Source organism: Urocitellus parryii, chromosome 1 (assembly GCF_045843805.1).
Source record: "Urocitellus parryii isolate mUroPar1 chromosome 1, mUroPar1.hap1, whole genome shotgun sequence".
NCBI lineage: Eukaryota > Metazoa > Chordata > Mammalia > Rodentia > Sciuridae > Urocitellus > Urocitellus parryii.
In genome coordinates, this window is record NC_135531.1 from 76,206,481 (window position 1) to 76,219,972 (window position 13,492).

Genomic DNA, 13,492 nt, shown 5'->3' on the forward strand with positions numbered 1-13,492 from the left:
ATGCCCCAAAGCATTTTCGTTCATTTAAAGAATAGACATACAAATAAGAAAGTAGCATGAATGAGAAGCATAAAATAAAAAATTCCTCAGATCTAATTGTGTTCTCCTCTCTACTACAGGGATCCACCACAGTGGACCTGGGAAGCTTTTTAAACAACTGATGCCCAAACCCTGAACCAATGAAGTGAGACCCTCTTGAGGTGAAGCATAGGTATTGGAGGCTTTTCAGTTTTCCCAGGTGATTCTGGTGTGCAGGCAGAGTTGAAAGTTAATTTTAGGGCAGGGTTTCTCAACCTCACCACTACTCACATTGTGAGCTAGATAATTCTTTGTAGGGGGACTGCCTTGTGTACTGTAGAATGTTTGGCAGCGTCCCTGGCTTTACCTATTACACACCAGTGGCAACAGCTTCTCTTTCAGTTGTGTCCCCAAACATTAAGAATAGGGGAAATATAGGCACTTGTCTGTGGTCTCTGTGGTTTGCTATTTTGTTCTCTTCTAAACTGCCCATCCCTTATCTTGTTCCATTTGAGTGTGGAGGGTTAGGTATTGGGAATTGAACCCAGATGGTGCTTTACCACTGAGCTACATCCAAGCCCTTTTTTATTCTTTTATTTTGGGATAGGGTCTCACTAAGTTGCTCAGGGCCTTACTAATTTGCTGAGGCTGGTCTTGAACTTGTGATTCTTTTGTCACCACTTCCAGAGTTTCTGGTATTACAAGCATGTGCCACTATGCCTGGACTTGTTCCATTTTCTTCCTCTACTCTTGTTGTGGATTGGATATAAGGTGTCCCCCAAAAGCTCATGTGTGAGACAATGCAGGAATTTTCAATGTTTAGTTTATGAGAACTGTGACCTAATCAGTGGATTAATCCATTTGATGAGTTAATAATGTTAATAGATTAATGGGTGGTAACTGTAGGCAGGTATGACACAGCTGGAAGAAGTAGATCACTGGAGGTGCATATTTGGAGATTATATTTTCCCTAGCTCTACGGATTTAAACTCTCTCTGCTTTTTGGCTGTCATGAACCGAGCAGATTTCCTCTGTCAGACTTTCTGCCTTGATGTTTTGCCCCACCTTGAGCCCAGAGCCCACCATGAAATGTACCTCTGAAACTTGAGAGAGAAAATAAAATACTTCCCTTCTAAGTTGTTCTTGTCGGTATTTTGGTAATAGTGATGAAATGTTGACGAACACACCTCCATATATGACTTAAGTATTCTACCAAAAAATCTCCTCCAGTTATCCCATCCCATCTCTTTGATTTCTTCTTCCTTAAGCCATCTCAGCATGCCTGCTACCAAAAAGTTAGCAAGCTGCTTTATAAATATTCGTGTCCCTTTTGGAAGATGGTCTTGTTTGGACTGTGTGAGAGTCAGTTTTTTATTGCTCTAAAAATATCAGAGAAAAACAACTTAGAGGAAAGATTTATTTTGGCTCATGGTTTTAGAAGTTTCAGTGCATGGTCAGCTGGATCCAAGGCAGAAACATCATGGCAGAATGGCATGATGGGGGATGGCTTCTCAACTCACGGGATCCAGGAATGAGGGTGTGTGAGAAGGGACTAGATAAACCCTTCCAGTGCACATCCCCAGTGACCTCCTCCCTCCAATCAGATCCTACCACCTACAGTTTCCATTGCCTCTCAGTAGTCCATTCAGTTTGAAATGGATTAATCCACCAATGAGGTCCAAGCCCTTATGATCCAGTCACTTCACAAAAGCCCCGCCTCTGAACATTGCTGCATGGGTGGGGGGACAAAGTTCTGAACACTTGAGTCTCTAGGGAACATTTTATTTCCAAACTAGAACAGACTATAAACCCACTGACAAAATGAAGAAACTGTCAAGGGCTGGGATTGTAGCTCAGTGGTGGAGCACTTGCCTAACGTGTGAGGCACTGGGTTCAATCATCAGCACCACATAAAAAATAAATAAAATAAAGGTATTGTGTCCTGTACCATTGGTCCTCATGTCTGTTTTGGTGCCAATACCATGATGTCTTTGTTCCTATAACTCTGTAGTACAATTTAAGTCTGGTATTATGATTCCTCCTTCTTAGCTTTTTTCGATAATAATTGCTTTGGCTATTCTGGGCCTCTTATTTTTCCAAATGAATTTCATGACTGCTTTTATATTTCTATGAAGAATGTCATTGGAATTTGAATTTGAATTGCATTAAATCTGTATGGCATTTTTGGTAGTATGGTCATTTTGATAATATTATATCTTCCTATCCAAGAACATAGGAAGTCTTTCCATCTTCTAATGTCTTATTTATTTTAGAATCACAGAATTTTTTAAATGAAAGATTTTTTTTTTCATTTTAAATGATTTAAGATATAATTCTTCACTTTACCAGGCATTATATGAGTATCAGATACAACTCAATAATAATCAGTTTTCCAAACAGAATTTCAGTTGACTGATTTGTAGGATTAAAGTTACATTAAAATGTATATAGAGGAATATAGCCACATACAACTAAGAATGCCTTTAAAAAGAAGTACATGACTTGCCATCTATTAAGACATACATAATATTAAAAATCATATTGGATTGGCACAAAAACAAACTGATAAATGGAACAGAATAGAGAATTCATTTAATGTTTGGAAAGAACATGTGAGGAAACTTTCCAAGGTAATGGCTGTGTTCTAGATCTTGATGGGAGTATAAATAACACAGGGGTATGTATTTACAGCAACTTCTAAATGATTTATTTAATTTCTATACATAGTATTATATGCAAATTTTATCTAAAAAGAAAGGAATTATAAATTTTTAAAATGAGTAATATAGCACCACAAATCAATTTTGTCAGAGGAAAAAGAATGGTCAACTAGAAAATTTTGTACCACTAATATAGATACGAAATATCAACATTCAGTTATTATTTTATTTTCTTAAATAATTGCAATTTATGGGGACATATTCTCAGGATCAATTGCTTTTTAGCAGCCACTTAACAAAATTCAAGCTCTCTACCATAAGAAATGTTTATAAGATGACCAATGACAGGCAAATAACTTTGACTTTAATTTTTAAATGTATAGAAAGTCAATTTCAAGGTACGCAATTGTCTACTAAAAGGAAAAGAAAATCACAGGGAATATTTTCAAATGAAAATATAAAAAGCACAAAGTAGAAAAGAGACACAAGGTGTAAAAATTCTGGGGGTGGAGAGAAGGCGTGTAAAATGAAGAAGAAATCACCTAAAATAGAAGCTAAGGGAAGCTGTAAAATAAAATGATTCTCAGCAAAGCAGAAGAATGCAATAATTACCTTTAGAGAATTGAAGCTTGAAGGAAATAATGTAAACATTCAAGATGAAAATGCAGGAGGAGGAAGGAATTCTAAATTCAGAGACTTTATCTTTAAATCTGAGCTGAACAGTTATAACATTTAAAAAAATCTCTTATTACATTTTAGATGACTAATAATAATACTACTTTTGATTTATTGAACTTCTTTGTGCCAGTAAATTCAAAGTGGTCTGAAAATCTCTTGTGACAGATATTATTTCTTTTCAATAGATGGAGAAATTGAGGTATGTGGAGTTTAAGTGAGTCATTCATTGTCACCGTGGTAATGCTGGGCGTGAAATTCAAAGTCCTCTGCTGTCCAGTGTAGGGACTGTTTTCTGTCTCAAGATAAGTGAGCCATAATTAACTAACTTACCACAGGAATAAAATAGATTCTTAAGAAACAATTGTGAAAAACATACATTGCTTAAGATTCATGTTCATCTTATATCACTAACAAAATAATTTTAAAAGTACCAGAAAAAATTACTTGTTATTTAAATAAGACCAGTGTAGTTATGGCAAAATTTCAGCAGCAATCAGCAAAGTAGGAGATAAGGTTTAGCCCTAATATTTTAAATTTATTGATTCTTCCCTTATTACTGAATTATTAGTGATTTCAAAAATGTTTTAAAAGAAACAACTTCCCCAAATTCAACTTCATATATATCTTATCCCTTTCTAATATCAATACATCTTATTTGAAGTCTAAGCACTTATAAAAAGAGAGTAGTTACCAATTAAACACAAGCATGATTTTGTTTAAACACATGTTTAAACTGACACCATGGGAATAATCTACTGATTTTCTAAGTGTTGATGGAATCTAGTGCTCATATATTTTAAAGTGAGGCATCCAACCAGTTTTTCAATCATATGCCGAATACAAATCTGTGATCATTTATTGATTACAAAGACTACTAATAAATATTATTTACCTGGATCTGAAATAAACAGTAAATAGTGACATTTAAAACTACCTTCCCGAAGGGGACCAAGGGAAGTGGGGAGAGAAGGGAAGGCAAGAGAGGACAAAGGGGAAGGTGGACATGATCATGCTATATACATGTATGTAAATGTAGCATTAATTTGTACAATTAATATGTTAATAATTAAAATAAAAATAATAATGTGAAATAATTTTTTAAAAAAAATAAAACTGCCCTCCCAATTAACCTGAACTGATATTATTAAAAAAATATATAAATTGTATATTTGAGTTGAATTACGTAACCAAAACGGATTAAGATGATGTGAATAGCCAGTCACTTTCCCATTTGGTTATCTTTTGCTTCTCAGAACTTTCTTGTTATCAAATTACCTGTAGTTTCTCAATATCTAATTATGACCACCTTTTGTTCATTAAAAGTTTTTCTGGGATAGACTGTGTTCTGAAAGTATAGGAAGAAACTAGTATTCTTGACAAAGCCCACAGAAGTCCTTGCCTAAGTCACCCCACTGTGAATTGGTCCAAATAACATTTAATTACACTTTAAGACACTGCTCAAGGAGGCTGCCCCCAAACAGCAGTCTTTCCCTCCTAACTGCCACAGCACGCTATCTGGGCCTGCACCAGTCTTCCCGCAGGCAAGGTACTAGCTTATTGTTCTTGACATGCTATATTTAGTATCATTTCTATAGCAAAAATTCGTCAGGGCCCTCCTTCCCCTCCTTTCTTCTGAATAAGTACAAACTTGGAGTACATCATTAAAAATTCTCCAAAGTCTGAATTTGATGTAACGTTCCAGTACTTTTATGTGCCAGTCACATTGTGCTATTTTGCTGTTTCTTAAATACATCTCTTCTTTTCCCCCTTTGTTTTTAAGGCTATCTCCTAGTCCTTTAAATGTTACCCTCTCTGTGTAGCATACCTAGATTACCCCATTAATTTCCCCACCTTTACCATGTCCTCTGCCTCAGCTGTCTCTCTGTCAGTTATGTAGAAACATTGTACCACTTTGACTAAACATGTCATACGCTACTCTATGGCCATTTGTGTGCAAGACTCAGTTTCTCTTCCTGAACGGAGCGTTCTGAGGGCAGGTCTCTATCTTGGACAGAGACTGGTGTTTCAGTGAGTGCTCAATACATAATTGTTAAATGAATGGATAAGTACAGAAGAATAAAAGCCATTTTAGGTATTATATAAAATTGTGAAATTAGTGAAATAAATAACAGTAAAAGCTGCACAAGTAATTTACATGAAATTGTAGCTAGGACTAGGTATTGAAATGATTATTGACTTTCCCAAAAAGAAGAAAAAGACATATTGGAGGATTTACTCAAACTGAATTTTGAATGACAAATAATCATTCAAAAAAAAAAAAAAAAAGAGCTCACGTACATGCACTTACACACACAACCACACATTTCTATGCCTCCTTGTCTAAGTTGGTTTGTCAGAAAGAAAAATAAGAAACAGAAGAAGTTTTCTAGAACTCAATATTTGCTTGGTTTGACTTTGTAGCCATGTTGACACTACTTTTTAAAAAAAATTTCCTCATTTTTATTGGTGCATTATAGTTGTACATATTGATGAGATTTGTTACATATTCAAACATGCACACAACATATATAATCTGGCCAGTATCATTTCCCAGCACTTCCCCTTTCCTCTTGCTTCCCACCTTTTGGTCCCCTTCCTCTACTGATCTTCCTTTGATATTTAGGAGATCTATTTGGTTTTCTTTTTTCCTCTCTAGCTTCTGCATATGAGAAAAAACATAAGACCCTTGACCTTCTAAGCTTGGCTTATTTCACTTAACATAATGATCTTCAGTTCCATCCATTTTCCTGCAATTGACATAATTTTGTTTTTCTTTATAGCTGAATAAAACTTCATTGTGTATATATACCACATTTTCTTTATCCATTCATCCACTGATAGATACCTAGGCTGTTTCCATAACTTGGCTATTATGAATCGTGCTGCAGTAACCCATGTACCACATGTATCAGTGTAGTAAGATGACTTCAATTCTTCAGGGACAATATGGAGAAGTTGTATAGCTAGGTTATGTGGTGGTTCCATGCCTAGTCTTTTGAGGAGTCTCCATTTACATTTCCTTTGCAGTTGTACTAATTTATAGTCACACCAACAGTATAAAAGTGTTCCTTTTCTCTCCACGTCTTCTCCAGTATTTATTATTATTTGTATTCTTAATAACTGCCATTCTGACTGGTATGAAATGAAATCTCAGGGTAGTTTTGATTTGCTATTAATGATGTTGAACATTTCTTCATGTATTTGTTGGCCATAAGCATTTCTTCTCCTGACAAGTATCTGGTTAGTTCATTTGGCCATTTATTAATTGGGTTATTTGATTTTTTTGTTCTAAAGCTTTTTGAGCTCTTTATGTATTCAAGATATCAATCCTCTGTCAGATGAATAGCTAGCAAAGGTTTTCTCCCATTCTGTGGGTTCTTTCTTCACATTCCCTTTTATTTCCTTTGCTGTGCTTTTTAATTTGATGCTGTACCATTTATTAACTCTTGGCATTAACTCTTGTCCTATTGAGAAAGTTGTTGCCTCTGCATCAACTGGAATGTTGACCTTATGTTTTTTTTTTTTCTAGGAGTTGCAAGTTTCTAGTCTAATTCCTAGGTCTTTAATCCATTTTTAATTTTTTTAAAAATTTTTTATTTGTAGTTGGACACAATACCTTTATTTTATTTATTTATTTTTATGTGGTGCTGAGTATTGAACCCAGGGCCTTGCCTGTGCTAGACAAGCACTCTATTGCTGAGCTACAACCCCAGCCCCTTTAATCCATTTTGAGTTGATTTTTGTTCAGGGTGAGAGATAAGAATCTGGTTTCATTCTTTCCATATGGATAACAAATTGTCCCAGCACCATTTATTAAAAAAGTCTGTCTTCTCTCCAATGTATGTTTTTGGCACCTTTATCAAAGGTCAGATGATTGTATCAGTGTGGGTTTGTTTCTGAGACACTACTTTTGATCTACCCTTGTCCTAAACAACATGCTGATTTTTTGATTAGGGGGTTATATTCTGTTATCAGTATTATTTATATTTTAGAATATAAATATATTAAAGACAAGAATATTGTCTATTTTATTCACTGATGTGCCTAAATAATCCAAATGCCTAAAAAAATGCCAGGCATAGAGTAAACATTTAATCATTATATTAGCTTAAAAGCAACAACTTCCCAAAACTCAACTTCATATATATCTTATTATACATGAACAAATAAATACTTCAAAAAACAGTTTTTCTAAAACATGCTGTCGCTTTTTATATGTTCTTCAGATTTTTATATGGCCTTCAATTTTTTATCTGGATTTCTTCCCATTTGAGAAATTTAGTCCAATTTATTTTATGTCTCTAAACAAATATTAAGAAAAACATGGAACTACCCATACTGAACACACGCTTTGAATACTGAAAGACCTTTTACAAAGATAGCAATTGGACTTTCTTGAAAGATGACATGGTTTTAGGCTGTCATTGATGAAGAGAGCTATTGTGTGTGTATATATACAGATATATACCTTGCAAAAGGATTTAAATGAAGTTTATCTGCTGATTTAGACTTCTTTGTCTACTTCCCAGGTACAACAGGGGCTGAGAAAGTTATGAAGACTGAAGAGTCCATTAGGTAATGACTGGTAATGCCAACCATGATGGTATCACTTTTGATTCACTCCTCACAGCTCTTAGATAAAACAGCCCTGTAATCATAGGCTTAGCCTTAAACACAGCATATACAGCCATGACCAGAAAGAATAATCCAGAAGCTGGGGCTGAGGTGGGGGTTAGTCCATCCTGCAGTTCTCAAGGAAACTTTTTAAAATCAAAAACTACAAAGGTCACATATCAGCCAACACCAGAGAAAACCCACAGCAATTCAGAAAGCAAAGATGAAAACTATAATCAAATTCTGCTACCTGAGTGGCACATTGCCTAATGCACTGATAACAAAACAGAACCCTCTAATCAAGAAGTCAGCATGTTGTTTAGGACAAGGGTAGATCAAATGTAATGTCAACATGGCTGCAAAGTCAAACCAAGCAAAATATTGAGTTCTAACAACATTCTTCTGTTTCTTTCTGATTAACAGACTTATACGAGGTAGCATAGCAAGGTTCATGAACAGTGCATGTGTGCACACGCATTTAATTATTTGGCATTTAAAATTCAAATTAGATAAATCCTTCAGTAAACCTTCACCGACTGCCACCCCTACCTCAGTCCTTGGCAATCATGTCCATGAACATAATACCCCCCCAAAATCCATGAATGATTAAGTCTTGTTTATGTTGTGGTCTCTTCCTTCAGACTGTAGGCTCTCTGAAGGCAAGAGAATGTCCTACTTATCTTTGGATACCAGAGTACCAGCCATTTAGTGGATGATTCATATGTTATAGAGGGAATGACAGTTTCTGAGCCAGACAACACTGAGTCAAAATCCTGGCTTCATGTATAGAGGTCTGCCTGTGGCTTGGTGCTATGTCAGGTATTCAGGAAATTCACCACTCTGCCTTCTGCTGCTTCTTGTGGGTTATCCTGGGATCTGACTGCTGTAGCCCATGAGCCACTCCCACACATCCCTGTGCTCACCTCACTTCCAGATCCAGGCTTTCATTGTTTAGAAGTGGAGTTGGCAAGCCTCTATTTTTATTATCCTGACTGATCTAGAAAATAACATTTATTTTTTTCTGAGCTTCAGTGTCCTCATTTCTTAAATGAGAAAAATAATGCCTATACCTTGATGGTCATCAAGAAGATGCAATGAGATAATGTATGTAAAGCCTGTACCACCAGTGATGGGTGAATAAATGATAGCTTGTTAATTTAATCATGCCTACTAACACTACAACTATCTACACATATTACATGGATCAGTCTTTAGATTCTTATTTAAAGACTTACTGCTAGAAACACAACACACACCACTTTTTGCAGACATGTAAAAAAAAAAAAAAAAAAGAGGTCTACAATGTGGCCTGGGGTTGTGGCTCAGTGGTAGAGGGCTTGCCTAGCACATGTGAGGCACTGAGTTCAATCCTCAGTACCACATAAAAATAAATAAATAAATAAATAAAGGTACGGTGTCCATCTATAACTAAAAATATTTTTTAAAAAAGTCTACAGTGTTATCTTGAAAACTGAAGACAATCAGCACTTTACTAGATTCTTAAAAGCAAGCAAGCAAGCATTCCTTCCATAATCTTTATTTGTCAGATCTTATAGCTAATTATCATTTTATGAATAAAAATGTGCAACTAACTTAGCTGCTATATTTTTCTGCTGTTTAGAAAACAAGTGTAATTATTCTGAGGAACTGAGATACCTTATTTGTCAAATCAGGACTTTTAAGAAAATTACTGTGTATTCATACATGAGTTCTCTTATTTTCATATTAAAATTCCAAGTGCCTAAGGAATGATGTACTAAAATAAGACTTTTTCCTCTTAAAAATATATTTAGAATCCCAAGAAAATTATTACATTAAGGAAAACTTTTCTCTGAACATCTTAGTAAAAAAAAAACTGTGAAATGTCAGTTTCCCATTCACTGATATTTTAGAAATGTGTGCTAAATTTAAACAGTTAGTAGTCATCACTAAATGATGATTTTAAAAAATTATTTTCACTAGTGGTACCCAAGCTATGTCATGATGCTAAACAGTTACTCCTCCTATCATGGTCCTCCTGGGGTCCTGCTCTGGGAATCTATCAGACATCCTTCAGATGTTCTTGGTATTGGGGCACTTGAGCAGTGTTGAGCCTCTCTAGTGACTCAAAAGCTCATAGTCTCAACAGCCTTAACCAAGAACACAAGGAGGAAGATATCAAAGACACAGGGCACACTATTCCTTCTGCTCCCTTGTAAAGTTACCTTCTGAGGAACATGGTTAAAGGATATTGGGTCACCCTAACCCCACTTTCTCTCAGAATTTCTGAAAGGAAATGCCTAAAATGATGGAAATTGAGGGAACTCTAGCTAAAAGCAGGAAATAAAGTCTGTAGGTAGACAGCTTTCTCTCATTGAAGCCTACAATAGCCCACCAAGCCCTTAAATGTCTACCATTTTAGTGATACAAAATATTAAACCCAATTTCTTTCTCCATTTCTGATTTGCTTTAACTTCCCAATTAAAGGTAAAAGTGTTTAAAAGTCATTGGGACTATTTTAAGGGAAAAATATAAGATATAAATAAATTTAGGTTAAATTTTGAGCAGAGAGTCAATTGACTTAGAAGATAATTGCAAAGAGGGGAACAGAGACTGAATAAAACAGACACTGGAAGAAAATTCTGAGGCAGAGAAATCAGAGGTCAATTTGCCTAATTTGAAAAGACATATTTATCTACAGCTCTAATTGAAAGTCTCTTTGGGTAGAGATTTAGCACCTATTTGGGTAGAAATTTAGCATAAAACCTGGGATGCTTTTCTATTTTCCTTTTGGTTTTATCTGTCCATAAACAAACACACATACGTTTGAAATGTGAAAAAAAAAGGCTTAAATTCTGTAGCAGCTTTTGTAAAAATAATGGAAACTTTTGTAAACACAGTTTTAAACACCTTGTTTGCCAAGTCAAATGATGTGCCAATTCTGTGAAAGCAGCTGCAGGTTCTGTGCTTGTCAAGACTTGTGGAACCTGGACTGTTCTGACAGTCACCAGAGATTTTTAAAATATAAGAATAATTACAATTCTATCAGCCAATTCTTAAAATTACATTTAGGCCTCTGCACTAGAACCTTACCCCAAAAGTGAACAGCTTTGGATCTCAGGTCATTCCCATTGTGACAGCCCCTGACTATGGGTGTTGTGTGCTGATCCATCCCCCTTTCTTGACCTTCTGATACTAGAGCACTCATGCTTTTGTGAACTGAAAGCCCACACCCTTGTTCCTCTACTTTTGTCTGTATCCTTCTATGTAAGATTATGCTGGTAAAAGTATTGGCCAAGAAAAGGATATTCTCACAGCAGAGTTATTTTCTATAACTCTCTTTTCAGATGTATTCAGTTGTTTACCAAATATAAAAACAAAACAAAACAAAATGAAACAAGACAGAAATCTGAAGAAGATTTACTTATTTCTTAGATAATTCCAATAATGTAAACATACTTTTAGGAAAAAAATAACAAGAATGACCACTGTTCTGAAGAGAGGAAGAATGATTGCTTTTGAAATTTGGTAGGTGGTCTTCACACAAATGAATGAATAAAATAATCAGAGCAATATAATCATTTGTTGAAAATTATTTAAAAGAACAGTTATGTTATATTTGTTTTTGGTTCACAGAGTCTTGGAACTCAATACTATACAGTGAGACAAAAGCCACTATTGTATTAGACTTTTGTCATTTATTTATTGAAAAGAAACAAAACAACAACATCTGCAAAAACAAACAAATCAATGGCTGATAGGATAGGAAGATGGGAACCACCTGCCTTAGGATCAGGTAGTAAGTAGGTGCATTGTTGATAGAGAATTTTAATACAGTAATAATACCCACAAAAAGTTGGCCTATATTTTACTATTACCATACACTTGCAATTGTAAACAATATAGGAAATAAAATATTACTCCCTAAAAATTTCTTTTTTGGTTTAAATTACAAATAATGCTGCTGTGGTGACAGCTGAATTTTAATAAGATAAATATAAGCTTCAAATTAGCACATTTTTGTTAGTTATTCTTTAATAAACAAGTTACATTATATGGAAGTCAATTCCCAAGAACTTAATATTATATGCCAGCCCAGGCAAATGGAAACTTAACTGTATGTGACCGTTCATCACTATGTTCCAGAGTAAAGTCATAACCACCTTCAAATTGTTCCAGCTGGCTTCAAGGGCACTTGGTATTTCCAACTCCTGTATTATGACATAATGCTATGTTTAAATAGTAAATTCTAAATAACCAATGGTAGCAGAGCATGGTAAAGAGAAAGAAACAGAACTTTGATTTACACTTCAATCTCATCTTCTAGATGGACTTGAAGTTTTCATTGGTGTTTGAATATTTAAAACTTAAAGTTCTTTTCTTCCAAAAAATATATCAATTAGCTAAAAATTATTAATTGCATTTTTTCTTATCTGGTGTTGAAATATTTATTTTGTTGTCTAGAGTTTTTATTGACATGGTGATATATGCTAAGCTCAATAAAAATTTCAATATAAATATCCTCCAAAGACAACATCATTAACTATCATTATTAGTTTTACTCTATGATTATTGATGAAAATAATTTTGTTGTAAAGAATGGCAGGTGTTAAAATGATCTGCTCCAGATGTTAAATGTGCTTTGTATGCCACTGAATTACATAGAAGCTTTATATTCATTTTAATGATGTCATTAATTTCTACTTTTTATATATTATAAAAATGCACAACTCAGATGACTGGTAGAATTGCTGATCTACTCAAGTTGCCATCAGCTTAGAAATAATCAAGATTAAGAATGCCTACAACTTGAGGGTGATGCTTATTTATGTGGGATTTAAACACTGCTCATTTTGAAATAGAACTATTTTGAACAACCATAAGGAATATTTGTAATTTATTTTTGAAATTCCAGTTACTTGTTTGCTTTGCTACTTTTTCTTTCTTACTTTTTTTTCTCTCCTTTCTAACACCTCATTCATGTAGATTCCTGTTTCTTGTACATTAGCAGAAAGTTAGGAGGGCTTTGATTCTCCACAGATGCCAAAATCAGATTCCTCTGAGTATTTTAGTTTTTGAGCTGATGATCTGCTTCTTTCCAAAAAGTATCAGCAATGGAATTCCTCTATGTTCATTTTGTATTTGAGCAGCTGGAGAATCAGCTGGCAAGATAGTTAGCTGTGAAGACATAAAAATGTCTCACCATTGAGAAATATTTAGTATGCAAGCTTTTCTCTTTTATCAACTGTGAGGGTAGGTGACAGGGTATGGTAACCCCCTAACCACACTGTGTGGGTTAGCAGCATGTAGGTAACTTTGTTGCATAAATTCATGACTTCTATTTAGCACACTGCACAGCACTTACAATGTAAAAGCTTTATTTATTTATTTTTCTATCCAGTTTTAAGTGCACTTCCATTTATTTCCCTAGGTAACATGTCAAATTTCATGCAAAGTAAACTATAAATTTCCTAAGGATTGGACACAGGCTGGAACTATAGATTTGATCTTACATTGTAATGCTGAAACATGTAAATCCTTCC

At 34.7% G+C, this 13,492-nt stretch overlaps 1 protein-coding gene across 1 annotated transcript in view; it reads right to left on the reverse strand.

The window, feature by feature from the left end:
• Window positions 1-13,492, reverse strand: part of Kiaa0825 (KIAA0825 ortholog) — a 378,474-nt gene that overhangs the window by 102,076 nt on the left and 262,906 nt on the right. The gene's annotated exons all lie outside the window — the stretch shown is intronic.